Source organism: Solanum lycopersicum, chromosome 12, assembly GCF_036512215.1.
Source record: "Solanum lycopersicum chromosome 12, SLM_r2.1".
In the NCBI taxonomy this organism is placed as follows: domain Eukaryota; kingdom Viridiplantae; phylum Streptophyta; class Magnoliopsida; order Solanales; family Solanaceae; genus Solanum; species Solanum lycopersicum.
The window spans coordinates 66,078,201-66,092,882 of NC_090811.1; the positions used below are offsets into that span (position 1 = coordinate 66,078,201).

Genomic DNA, 14,682 nt, shown 5'->3' on the forward strand with positions numbered 1-14,682 from the left:
CTTGTTTGCGAAATAAGCTGCAACCTTGCAGCCTTTCTTGTTCCAACACACTTCAAAAATTCCTTTGTCACCGTTATAAGTTTTTCAATCTTGGCCTCTAATCAGTCCATTGGTTTGCTGATAATTTTTTTCAGGATACGCACATTCAACCTTTACTTTTGGACATGAGGCTAGGATCAATAAGAGCACAATGGATAAAAATCTAGTTCCTTTTGATGCTCTTGTTGAACTTGTGCAAAAGTGTAGATCAATATTTTGAACTGGAAACAAATTTGAGCAACGTGTGGGTTACATTGCTCAAATTAGTTTCCAGTTCAAGTTTCTAAATACCCTTTTGCACAAATTGAATAAGAGCACCAAGAGGAACTAGAAGTCCATTCATTGTGCTCCTCTTGATCCCTGGCTCGTATCCAAAAGTAAATGCTGAGTATGTGAATCCTGAACAAATATATCAACAAAACCAGTAGACCGATTTGATATATACTACCCAAAAGGAAATGTTGAATGTGAATCCTGCATTGGTACTAGTCCATCATGATCAACTTTACTTTCTCATGGGCAAGAGTTGAAAGTTAAATATATATTTAATCTTATCTATAAATGGAGTGACAAATACGAAATTCAAATGAGATGTTTAAATATAGTAATAACAACATATTCAATTTACTGAATTCAAAATTTATTATTCTAGCGGATATTGAATGAATTAAAGCTAGTAAACAAAAACAAAATGTTTCGGATAGAGAAAAAAATGTTCACTTTGCAAAATTTAACATCAACAACATACCCAAGGGTGTGTGGGGAGGTTGCTGTGTACGCGAACTTTAATCCCTACCTTGTGCATATGTATATATAGAGAGAGAAAGGATCCAGTTTTCAAACTCGGATTCAAAATAGAAAGGATCCAATTTACAAGAATTAAGCGATTTTCTTAATTTCTTGTGTATGCCCAAGAATTTTTTGGAGATATGTCTTCCACTAGATTTCTTTGTAGAATTTTTACAGTACACTCCGCAAGGAGTTGGGGAATAAAAGGTAAAATCTCACAGTTTTCTTAGAATCCATTTTTGAAATTTAGGGGTCAACTTATAGAAATTAGGTGATTTTTTCAGTTTTTCGTGTGTAACATCCATGAATATTTTAGTGATATGACTTTCAAACTATTTTTTTGTGAAACCTTTACGAAATCCTCCTTAGGAAGTTGTGGGAGCAATACACATAGTGTCGCAATTTTTAGAGTCCATTTTGTGGCAAATGGCAAATTTATAGAAATTAGACAATTTCTTTAGTTTTTCTTAGTTGCTAGCCCATAAATATTCTGTCATTAAAAAAAGGCTTAATACCAACTTTATAACCAAGTCAGATTATTCTATTTAGATATTTAAATTAGGCATGTTCCATTGAAGCATGACATAGATCGAAGGTCTAAATGGAATATTTTGACAAGTTAATTATGTATTAAGCCAAAAAACCTCTATATGATTGATAAAGCAATGAAAGAAAGTATGATACCAACCATATGTCCAAATAAGCGCATAAATTAACTAAAATGAAAAAATTTCAGTTCCCAAGTTCTTTTGAAGTACTCCTCAACGTCTATAATCGCATATCAAACACACAGACCTTGTTTGCGAAACAAGCTTTAATCTTGCAGCCTTCTATGTTCCAACACACTTCAAAAATGCCTCCATCGCCGTTATAAGTTTTTACAATCTTGGCCTCTAATCAGTCTACTGGTTTGCTGATATATTTTTTCAGGATTCACTCATTCAACATTTACTTTTGGATACGAGGCAACGCTTAATAGGAGCACAATAGATGGTCATCTGGTTCCCATCAATGCGCTGATTAAAATTGTGCAAAAGGGTCTTCAGTATCTTGAGTTGGAAACCAACTTGAGCAATGTATGCCTTACATTGCTCAAATTAGTTTCCACCTCAAGGTACTGAATAACCTTTTGCACAATGTTAATAAGCGCATTAATAGGAACTAGATGTCCATCTGTAGTGCTCCTATTGATCCTAGCCTTGTATCCAAAAGTAAATGTTGATGTTTGAATCCTGAAAAAATATATCACCAAAACCAGTAGACCGATTAGATATATACTATCCAAAAGAAAATGCTGAATGTGTGAATCGTGAATCCGTACTAGTCCATCACGATCAAATTTACTTCCTCATGGGCAAGAGTTGAAAGTTAAATTTATTTAATCCTACCTAAAAATGGAGATACATATATAAAATTTTAATGAGATGTTTAAATTTGGTAATAACAACACATTCAATTTACTGAATTCAAAAATTTATTATTCTAGTGGATAAAACCTAGCAAACAACAACAACATATTTTCGATACAGAAAAATTGTTTACTTTGCAGAATTTTAACATTTCTAACAACAACAATATGTTTTTGATACAGAAAAAATGTCTACTTTGGAGAATTTAACATCATCTAACAACAACATGTTTTAGATAAGAAAAAATGTTTACTTTGCAGAATTTAACATCATCTAACAACAACAACTTGTTTAGATAGAGAAAAAATGTTTACTTTGCAGAATTTTACATCATCTAACAACAAGAACATATCCAAGGGTTGGTGTATATGCAAACCTAAGCCCTACCTTGTGCAGATAGAGGATCCAGTTTTCAATCTTGAATTCATGGGGATTTCAAAATCGAAACACAACATCATTTAAAATTGGGTAAGATATAACAGATTTTGAAGATGAGAATTTAATTACCTGATTCACTCAGGTAGTGTAAAACAATGAAATTGAGGAACTCAGAGGTTAAAGAGGCCATTGTTGTGAATTGTTGGCGGCTTAAAATGAAAGTGGCCATCCTCTCATATATATAGAGGCAAAAATTAGGGTAAGTGTGAATTTTTTGGGATGTATTAAAACGTTATGTTGGTTCCAAAAAAGGCGTTTTCAATGAATTGTTGAATGACTAAACTACCCTTCAGGCTCCAATAAATAGATTTCCTCTTAAAAACAATAACACCCTGAATTACTATTACATGCTCTCATATATATAAAGGCAAAAAATATGGTGAGTGAATTTTGGGATGTATGAAATGTTATGTTGGTTCCAAAAAAAGGCATTTTGAATGAATTGTTGAATGACTTGAATTTTTAAATTTATTTATTCACTAACACCCTAATTTAAATAAAAATTATGTTGCCAAGACTTGTATTGTTAAATTTATTTATTCATATTCTTTGGGAGAGTCTGATTTCAATTGTTCTTTCCTTCGAGCTAAGATAGAACTTACTAAAACCTATCAATGTAAAAATCAAGTGCGGATGCATTTTTACCTAAGCTATATGATAGATTCGCCTAGGGTTTTGTATCGGTCGGTTCGATTCATATTTAAAGTTTATCAATAAATATACCACATATAATACAAATACGAAAACCTTTAATGAACCATCTGCAGGGAGTTGGAGGAGTAGTCTGTACAGTCTCACAATAATTAGAATCCATTTTAGACATTTAGGGGTCAATTAATAGGAGTTAGGCAATTTTCTCAGTTTTTAGTGTGTATAAACTCATGAATATTTTAGTGACATAGATTTCGAGCGATTTCTTTGGAAAACATTAAGAAACTCTCCGTAGAGAGTTGAGGAGCAATACCTGCATTCTCACAATTTTTAGAGTCTATTTTGGGCATTCAAGGGCCAATTTACAGGGACTAAGTGATTTTTTTTTAAATTTTTTGTATGTGTTAGGCCAAGAATGTTTGGGTGATATGACTTACAAATGATTTTTTTGTGAAACCCTTACAGAACTCTTCGTATGGAGTTTGGGAGGATAACATATAGTCTCACAATTTTTAGAGTTTATTTTGGCATTTAGGAGGGAAATTTACAAGAATTTGACAATTATCTCAATTTTTCATATGTATTAGCCCAAAAATATTTTGGTGATATGGCTTCCAGATGATTTCTTTGTGAAATTTTTATAGAACCCTCCGTAAAGATTTAGAGAGCACTACGTACAATCTCATAATTTTTAGAGTCCATTTTGCTCATTTAGAGGGGAAATTTACAGGAACTAAGCGGTTTCCATAGTTTGTTTTGTGTGTATTAGCTCATGAATATTTTGTGATTTGTCTTCCGGATGATTTCTTTACGAAATCTTTACAGAACCCTCCATGGGGAGTAGAGGGATCAATATGTACAGTATCACAATTATTAGAGTCCATTTTATACATTTAGGGGACAATTAATAGGACTTAGGCAATTTTCTCAGTTTTTAGTGTGTATCAACGCATGAATATTTTAGTGATATTGCTTTCGAACGATTTCTTTGCAAAGCATTATGAAACCCTCTCTAGGGAGTTGGGGAGCAATACATACATTCTCACAATTTTTAGAGTTCATTTTGTGCATTCAGGGGCAAATTTACAGGTTTCAGTGACTTTTAGTTTCTTTTTTGAATGTGTTAGCCTAAGAATATTTTGGAGATATGACTTTCAAATGATTTTTTTGTGAAATCTTTACAGAACCCTTCGTAGGGAGTTCGGGGAGGACAACATACAGTCTCATAATTTTAGAGTTTATTTTGGGCATTTAGGGGAGCAATTTACGAGAATTTGACAATTATATCAATTTTTCATTTGTATTAGTCCAAAAATGTTTTGGTGTATGACTTCCAGATGACTTCTTTGTGAAATCTTTAAAGAAACCTCCATAGAGATTTAGGGAGGAGCACGTACAATCTCATAATTTTTAGAGTCCATTTTGTAGATTTAGAGGGCAATTTACAAGAATTAAGAGATTTCCATTATTTTTAAAAATAATTGTAGTGATGCCATTCATTTGATGAGAAATAAAAAGGAATATCAAAAATTCGAGTGGCTGAAGCTGAAGTAGTCACTTTCGAAGTAACAAAAAGAAAAGAAATGACTAAAGTGTTAACTTGTACACATCTCAACTAATTTCAGGAAATACCTGCTATCCTTCTATCAACAACAAGTATTAGGTAACTATATATGGCAAAATTATTCGGATTGCTAGTACCAGCGCCAGTTGGACTCCATTTGATGGTATATATCCCCTAACAAAAACATAACAATCAGCAGTTGATGTCTGATTTGATTAAGCAAATCAACAAAGAAAAACAAAGGACAAAAAATAGATACTTTGCTATGTTCTCGGAAATCATGCAAGCAGAATCCTGTTTCATGCTCCATATCTGCACAAAAACAATAAATTATTGACAAAAAGTCCTCGAGGGCCAGCGGCACACTGCACCGCCTCTCTACCTTATCCCATTTAAAAAATACCAAGCTTATGTATGCAGCACGGTTCGAAATGTGACATGCGCCTAACCTTTAGAAGGACAAGATAGGAAATACCTTAACTGTGGTATCATCAGAGCATGAAGCCAGCAAAGAACCTGAGGGGTCCCAATTGATAGTATCGATTTCATTCTGCAATGGCAAAGTAAACAACCCTTTAAGACTATCCCCAATGGAAACATCAACGTTCGAATCAAGCATAACAAGCTAAGCTTCAGTCGACACCTACTGTCCTGGGAACTTTTTGACTGGTTTGTTCTCTCCAACTTTACAAACATATATCATGCTATCAGCTGAGCTGGTCGTGAAAGAATCATTGTTTCGCCAAGAAACATCAAGTAATTGACCTACATGGGGTCGTATGAACATAAGCAAAACAAAACAAAACAAAATCTATCCTTGCTCAGATATGAGGTAAATTATAAAGATTCATTGAGGCAACAGAACACCTGAATGAAATCCAAATTGCTGCTTTGATTCTCCATACTTCACATTCCAAGCAACGACAGTTGTATCAATACTACCGCTAAGGAGATAATTACCTTTCTTGTTCCACTTCAAAGACATGATTGGCCCTTTATGTTTGTTAAGAGTACTAACCAATTCCCCTGTATGAAAAGTCAGTAAGAGAAAACAAGACACAAAAAGCACTGATAATTTATACATTCAATCTTCAAAACAAGTTTTTCCTCCATGCCCCTTACCAGATCGTTTCCAGATTCTTGCTAGGCCATCGTAAGAACATGTCGCAAGCAGAGTACCCTCTCTCTATACAAGAGAAATTCATAAACACAAGATCAAAAATAACAAGAAAATTAAAGATGTAACTACAAGCAATGTAGTCTAATTTTAGAAAGTCCACCAGAAAAGTATAGATCAACCAAAGTCACCCCAAAACAAGCAGTATAAAAAACTCACAATCCAGTCAAGTGATGTAACATCCTTGTTTTCCTCAGTTACTTGACTGTCCAAATGGTTCAAAACCAAAACATTTGGGATAGTAGAATTAAATGGACCATCTCCGATAGTCCATATTCTAGCAGTCGCGTCTCCAGACCTAACATGTTATTACACATGGTTAGATATAATCGACATGAATATGAACATCAGTTGATCCATATACGAGATCAAAAAAGAAAGAAATGCTACTAATGCTTACCCAGATGCAAGTAGTGACCCTTCTGGACTCCAAGCACAGGCAAAAACCTAGTAAGAGTATTGAAACAAAAGAGAATAGTAACGTTAATATGTCAGACTGAAAATAGAAGATCACACCTATTGAGAAGTCATAGCGAACCTCAGATGTATGTCCTTCCAAGACCATTACATCGCTCATTTCGCTGTCATGTTCACGCTCTTTTTCCTTGTGCTGTTTCTCCATCTCCGTTCTTCTTGTGGGTTCTCGTTTGTGGTCAGCATTCGCCTTACCTTTCCCCCTAAGTTTCTTTTTCTGAGCTTTCTCGTTTTTCTCTTTTATTATTTTCCGCAGCTCATCTACACTCTTTGTAATGAGATCCATAGGCTCTAGAAGCTTGAAGTCTTCATCCATATCGGTATCATCCTGCATTCCATCGATCGTGCTCGTATTTATCCCTGCCTCGTATCCAAAATTAAATGCTGCATGTGTGAATCCTGAAAACATATATCAGCAAAATCAGTAGACGGATTAGATATATACTACCCAAAAGCAAATGCTGAATCGGTATAGTCCATCACGATCAAAATTTACTTCCTCATGGGCAACAGTTGTTATGTTTATTTACTCCTATCTAAAAATGGAGAGACAGATACGAAATTTAAATGAGATGTTTAAATTTGGTAATAACAACAACATTCAATTTACTGAATTCAAAATTTATTATTCTAGTGGATAAAACCTAGCAAACAACAACAACATATTCTCGATACAGAAAAAATGTTTACTTTGCAAAATTTATACAATTAATAGGATTTAGGCGATTTTCTCAATTTTTAGTGTGTATAAATAAGCCCATGAAATTTTAGTGATATAACTTCTGGGCAATTTCTTTGCAAAGAATTACGAAACCCTCCGTATGGAGATGGGGAGAAATACATACATTCTCACAATTTTTAGAGTCCATTTTGGGCATCCAAGCGCTAATTTATTGGAATTCAGAGATTTTTTTAAGTTTTTCGTGTGTGTTAGGCCAAGAATATTTGGGTGATATGACTTTCAAATGACTTTTTTGGGAAACCTTTATAGAATCCTTCGTAGGATGTTCGGGGAGGACAACATACAATCTCACAATTTTTAGAGTTTATTTTGGGCTTTTCGGGGGTCAATTTACAAGAATTGGGTGATTATCTAAATTTTTCATGTGTATTAGCCCATAAATATTTTGGTGATATGTCTTCCAGATGACTTCTTTGTGAAATCTTTGTAGAACCCTCAATAGAGATTTAGGGAGAAGTACGTACAATCTCATAATTTTTAGAGTCCATTTTGCGCATTTAGAGGGGTAATTTGCAGGAATTAAGCGATTTCCATAGTTTTTGTGTATTAGCTCATGAATATTTGGTGATATGTCTTCCGGATGATTTTTTTACGAAATATTTACAGAACCCTTCATTGGGAGTCAAGGGAACATATGCACAATATTACAATTATTAGAGTCCATTTTGGACATTAAGGGGCAAATTTACAAGAATTAGGTGATAATTTCAATTAGCCATAAATATTTTTGCGATATGACCTACATACAATTTCTGTGCGAAATCCTTATGGAACCCTTCATAGGGAGTTGGGGGATCAGTACGCACAATTTTTAGAGTCTATTTTACTAATATAGGGGCCAATTTACAAGAATTAAGCGATTTTCTTAATTTCTTGTGTATGCCCAAGAATTTTTTGGAGATATGTCTTCCACTAAATTTCTTTGTAGAATCTTTACAGTACACTCCACAAGGAGTTGGGGAATAATAGGTAAAATCTCACAGTTTTCTTAGAATCCACTTTTGAAATTTAGGGGTCAATTTATAGAAATTAGGTGATTTTTTCAGTTTTTTCGTGTGTAACATCCATGAATATTTTAGTGATATGACTTTCAAACTATTTCTTTGTGAAACCTTTACGAAATCCTCCGTAGGAAGTTGTGGGAGCAATACACATTGTCTCGCAATTTTTAGAGTTCATTTTGTGGCAAATTTACAAAAATTAGACAGTTTTTTTACTTTTTCTTAGTTGCTAGCCCATAAATATTTGTCATAAAAAAAGGCTTAATACCAACTTTATAACCAAGTCAGATTATTCTATTTAGATACTTAAATTAGGCATGTTCCATTGAAGCATGATGTAGATCGAAGGTCTAAATGGAATATTTTGACAAGTTAATTATGTATTAAGCCGAAAAAACCTCTATAGGATTGATAAAGCAATGAAAGAAAGTATGATACCAACCATATGTCCAAATAAGTTTTAATTAACTAAAATGAAAAAAAATCAGTTTCCAAGTTCTTTTGAAGTACTCCTCAACGTCTACAATCGCATATCAAACACACAAACCTTGTTTGCGAAAAAAAGCTTTTACCTTGACGCCTTCTTTGTTCCAACACACTTAAAAATGCCTCCATCGCCGTTATAAGTTTTTACAATCTTGGCCTCTAATCAGTCTACTAGTTTGCTGATATATTTTTTCAAGATTCACTCATTCAACATTTACTTTTGGATACGAGGCAACGCTCAATAGGAGCACAATAGATGGTCATCTGGTTCCCATCAATGCACTGATTAAAATTGTGCAAAAGGGTCTTCAATATCTTGAGTTGGAAACCAACTTGAGCAATGTATGCCTTACACTGCTCAAATTAGTTTCCAGCTCAAGGTACTGAATAACCTTTTGCACAATGTTAATAAGCGCATTAATAGGAACTAGATGTCCATCCGTAGTGCTCCTATTGATCCTAGACTCGTATCCAAAAGTAAATGTTGGATGTTTGAATCCTGAAAAAATATATCATTAAAACCAGTAGACCGATTAGATATATACTATCCAAAAGCAAATGCTGAATGTGTGAATACTGAATCTGTACTAGTCCATCACGATCAAATTTACTTCCTCATGGGCAAGAGTTGAAAGTTAAGTTTATTTAATCCTATCTTAAAATGGAGATACATATATAAAATTTAAATAAGATGTTTAAATTTGGTAATAACAACACATTCAATTTACTGAATTCAAAAATTTATTATTCTAGTGGATAAAACCTAGCAAACAACAACAACAACATATTTTCGATACAGAAAAAATGTTTACTTTGCAGAATTTTAACATTTCTAACAACAACAACATGTTTTCGATGCAGAAAAATTTTTTACTTTGCAAAACTTAACATCATCTAACAACAACATGTTTTCGATACAGAAAAAATGTTTACTTTGAAGAATTTAACATCATCTAACAACAACATGTTTAGATAGAGAAAAAATGTTTACTTTGAAGAATTTAACATCATCTAACAACAACAACATATCAAGTTTTCAAACTCAGATTCATGGGAATTTCAGAATAGAAACACAACATCAATTAAAATTGGATAGATATAACAAGTTCTGAAGATGAGAATTAAATTACCTGATTCAAAGAGATAGCGGAAAACAATGAAATTGAGGAACTCAGAGGTTAAAGAGGCCATTGTTGTGAATTGTTGGCGGCTTAAAATGAAAGTGGCCATCCTCTCATATATATAGAGGAAAAAATTAGGGTAAGTGTGAATTTTTTGGGATGTATGAAAACCTTATGTTGGTTCAAAAAAAGGCATTTTTAATGAATTATTGAATGACTAAACTACCATTCAGGCTCCAATAAATAGATTTCCTTTTTAAAACAATAACACCCTGGTTTAAATAAAAATTATGCTGCCAAGACTTGAATTGTTAAATTTATTTATTTGGGAGATTCTGATTGTGATTGTTCTTTCCTTTGATTCAAGATAGAACTTATTAAAACCTATCAATGAAAACATCAAGTGCACATGCATTTTTACCTAAGCTATATGCTAGATTAGCCTAACGTTTTGTATCGGTCGGTTCACATTTGAAGTTTAATTTATCAATAAATATACTACATATAATGCATATATGAAAACCTTTAATGTATCATCTGTAGGGAATAGGAGGAGCAATCTGTATAGTCTCACAATTTTTAGAATCCATTTTAGACATTTAGGGGCCAATTAATAGGATTTAGTCAATTTTCTCAGTTTTTAGTGTTTATAAACCCATGAATATTTTAGTGATATAGCTTCCGGGCGATTTCTTTGGAGAGCATTATGAAACCCTATGTAGGGAGTTGAGGAGCAATACCTGCATTTTCACAATTTTTAGAGTCCATTTTGGGCATTCAAGGGCCAATTTACAGGGATTAAGTGATTTTATTTTTAATTTTTTGTATGTGTTAGGCCAAGAATATTTGGGTGATATGACTTTCAAATGATTTTTTTGTGACACCTTTTTAAAATCCTTAGTAGGAAGTTCGGGGAGGACAACATACAATCTCACAATTTTTAGAGTTTATTTTGGGCTTTTAGGGGCGCAGAATTGGGCAATTATCTCAATTTTTCATGTGTATTAGCCCAAAAATATTTTGGTGATATGGCTTCCAGATGACTTTTTTGTGAAATATTTATAGAACCCTCTGTGGGGATTTAGGGAGCAGTACATACAATCTCATAATTTTTAGAGTACATTTTGCGCATTTAGGGGGCAATTTACAATAATTAAGAGATTTCCATAGTTTTTTTAGGGATAATGCACAAGTACCTCTCAACCTGTGCTCGAAATCTCAGAGACAGACTTATTCTATACGAAGGTCCTATTACCCCCTTGAACTTATTTTATAAGTAATTTTCTACCCTTTTCGGCCTACGTGGCATTATCTTGTGAGCCCAACGCTGGTTCACTTTTTTTCAAGCTAGTGCCACGTAGGCCGAAAAGGGGTAGAAAATTACTAATAAAATAAGTGCAGGGGGTAATAGGACCTTAGTATAGTATAAGTGTGTCTCTGCGATTTCGGCATAGATTGAGAGGGTACTTGTGCAGTTTCCTTTTTTTATTGTGTGCGTTAGCCCAAGAATTTTTTGTTGATTTGTCTTCTGGGTGATTTCTTTGAAAAATATTTACAGAAACCTTCATGGGGAGTAAATGGAACAATATGTACAATATCACAATTATTAGAGTCTATTTTGGATATTAAGGGGCCAATTTACAGGAATTAGGCGATTCTCTCAATTTTTTGTATGTGTTAGCCCCTAAATATGTTGGTGATATACTTACAGACGGTTTCTTTGCGAAATCTTTATGTAACCCTTCGTAGGGATTTGAGGGATCAATATGTACAATCTCACAATTTTTAGTCTATTTTACTCAAATAGAGGCCAATGTATAGGAATTAAGCGATTTTCACAATTGAGTTAGCGAAGCTAATGTGCATACAAGCATCCCTTTCCTTTTATTTTGGAATTTGACACTATTTGAATAAAAAATAATTTTTCGTGTGTGCGCTAGAATATGTTGGTGATATGTCTTCCAGAAAATTTCTTTGTAAAATCTTTACAGTACCCTTCACAAGGAGTTGGGGAACAATAGATATAATCTCACATTTTTCTTAGAATCAATTTTGGAAATTTAGATGTCAATTTATAGAAATTAGGTGATCTTTTCAGTTTTTCGTGTGTGTTAACCCATGAATATTTTGGTGATATGATTTTCGAACTATTTGTTTGTGAAACCTTTACGAAATCCTTCGTAGGAAGTTGTGGGAGCAATACGTATAATATCAAAAAATTTTAGAGTCCTTTTTGGTGCAAATTTATTGTAATTGGACGATTTTTTTTTACTTTTTCGTGGTTGCTGGCCCATAAATATTTTGTCATAAAAAACAAGCTTGATACCAACTTTATAAGCAAGTGAAAATATTATATTTAGATATTCAAATTAGGCATGTTCAATTGAAGCATGATTTAGATCGAAGGTTAAATGGAATATTTTGACAACTTAATTATGTATTAAGCTGAAAAGAGCCTATATATGATAGATAAAGCAATGAAAGAAAGCATGATACCAAATAAAGTCTTACACCATATGTCCAAATAAGTGCATAAATCAACTAAAAGGAAAAATTTTCAGTTCCCGAGTCCTTTTGAAGTACTCTTCAACGCTTATAATGGCACATCAAACACATAAACCTTCTTGTTTGCGAAATAAGCTGAAACCTTGCAGCCTTCCTTGTTCCAACACACTTCAAAAATGCCTTTGTCGCCGTTATAAGTTTTTTCAATCTTGGCCTCTAATCAGTCCATTGGTTTGCTGATATATTTTTTCAGAATTCGCACATTCAACCTTTACTTTTGGACACGAGGCTAGGATCAATAAGAGCACAATGGATAAAAATCTGGTTCCTTTTGATGCTCTTGTTGAACTTGTGCAAAAGGGTATTCAATATCTTGAACTGGAAACAAATTTGAGCAACGTGTGGGTTACATTGCTCAAATTAGTTTCCAGTTCAAGATTGTAAATACCCTTTTGCACAAATTGAATAAGAGCACCAAGAGGAACTAGAAGTCCATCCATTGTGCTCCTATTGATCCCTGGCTCGTATCCAAAAGTAAATGTTGAATATGTGAATCCTGAACAAATATATCAACAAAACTAGTAGACTGATTTGATATATACTACCCAAAAGGAAATGTTGAATGTGAATCCTGCATTGGTACTAGTCCATCATGATCAACTTTACTTTCTCATGGGCAAGAGTTGAAAGTTAAATATATATATTTAATCCTATCTATAAATGGAGTGACAAATACGAAATTCAAATGAGATGTTTAAATATAGTAATAACAACATATTCAATTTACTGAATTCAAAATTTTTTATTCTAGTGGATATTGAATGAATTAAACCTAGTAAACAAAAACAACATGTTTCGGATAGAGAAAAAAATATTTGCCTTACATTGCTGAAATTGGTTTCCAGTTCAAGATACTGAATCCCCTTTTGTACTAATTGAACAAGACCACCAGGAGGAAGTAGATGTCCATCGATCGTGCTCGTATTGAGCCCTGCCTCGTATCCAAAAGTAAATGCTGCATGTGTGAATCCTGAAAAAATATATCAGCAAAATCAGTAGACGGATTAGATATATACTACCCAAAAGCAAATGTTGAATCTGTATAGTCCATCACGATCAAAATTTACTTCCTCATGGGCAAGAGTTGTTAAGTTTATTTACTTCTATCTAAAAATGTAGAGACAGATAGGAAATTTAAATGAGATGTTTAAATTTGGTAATAACAACAACATTCAATTTACTGAATTCAAAATTTATTATTCTAGTGGATCAAACCTAGAAAACAACAACATGTTTTCGATACAGAATACAAACGCAACATCAATTAAAATTGGATAGATATAAATTACCTGATTCACTGAGGTAGCATAAAACAATGAAAATGAGGAACTCAGAGGTAAAAGAGGCCATTGTTGTGAATTGTTGACGTCATATACTAAAAGAGGCCATCCTCTCATATATATAGAGGCAAAAAAATATTGTTAAGTGTGAATCATTTGGGATGTATGAAAGGTTATGTAGGTTCCAAAAAAGGCATTTTGAATGAATTGTTGGATGACTAAGCTACCTTTAGGCTCCAATAAATATATTTCCTTTTTAAAACAATAACACCCTGGTTTAAATAAAAATTATGTTGCCAAGACTTGAATTGTTAAATTTATTTATTCATATTCTTTGGGAGAGTCTGATTTCAATTGTTCTTTCCTACGAGCTAAGAAGGAACTTATTAAAACCTATCAATGTATAAATCAAGTGCGGATGCATTTTTACCTAAGCTATATGCTAGATTCGCCTAGAGTATTGTATCAGTCGGTTCGAATCACATTTAAAATCTATCAATAAATATACCACATATATGAAAACCTTTAATGAACCATCTGTAGGGAGTTGGAGGAGCAATATGTACAGTCTCACAATTATTAGAATCCATTTTAGATTTTAGGGACCAATTAATAGGATTTAGGCGATTTTCTCAATTTTTAGTGTGTATAAGCCCATGAATATTTTAGTTATATAACTTCTGGGCGATTTCTTTGCAAAGAATTACGAAACCCTCCGTATGGAGTTGGGGAGAAATACCTACATTCTCACAATTTTTAGAGTCCATTTTGGGCATCCAAGCGCTAATTGTAGGAATTCAGAGATTTTTTTTTAGTTTTTCGTGTGTGTTAGGCCAAGAATATTAGGGTGATATGACTTTCAAAAGATTTTTTTGTGAAACCAGGTAGGCTACCGTTGACCGGCTTCGCGAGACCATTTCGGTCTACACACACATGGGTGGCTAAG

At 33.4% G+C, this 14,682-nt stretch overlaps 1 pseudogene; it reads right to left on the reverse strand.

Moving 5' to 3' along the window:
• Nucleotides 1-322: 322 nt before the first annotated feature.
• Nucleotides 323-13,806, reverse strand: LOC101256662 (WD40 repeat-containing protein HOS15-like; annotated as a pseudogene).
• Nucleotides 13,807-14,682: the final 876 nt, after the last annotated feature.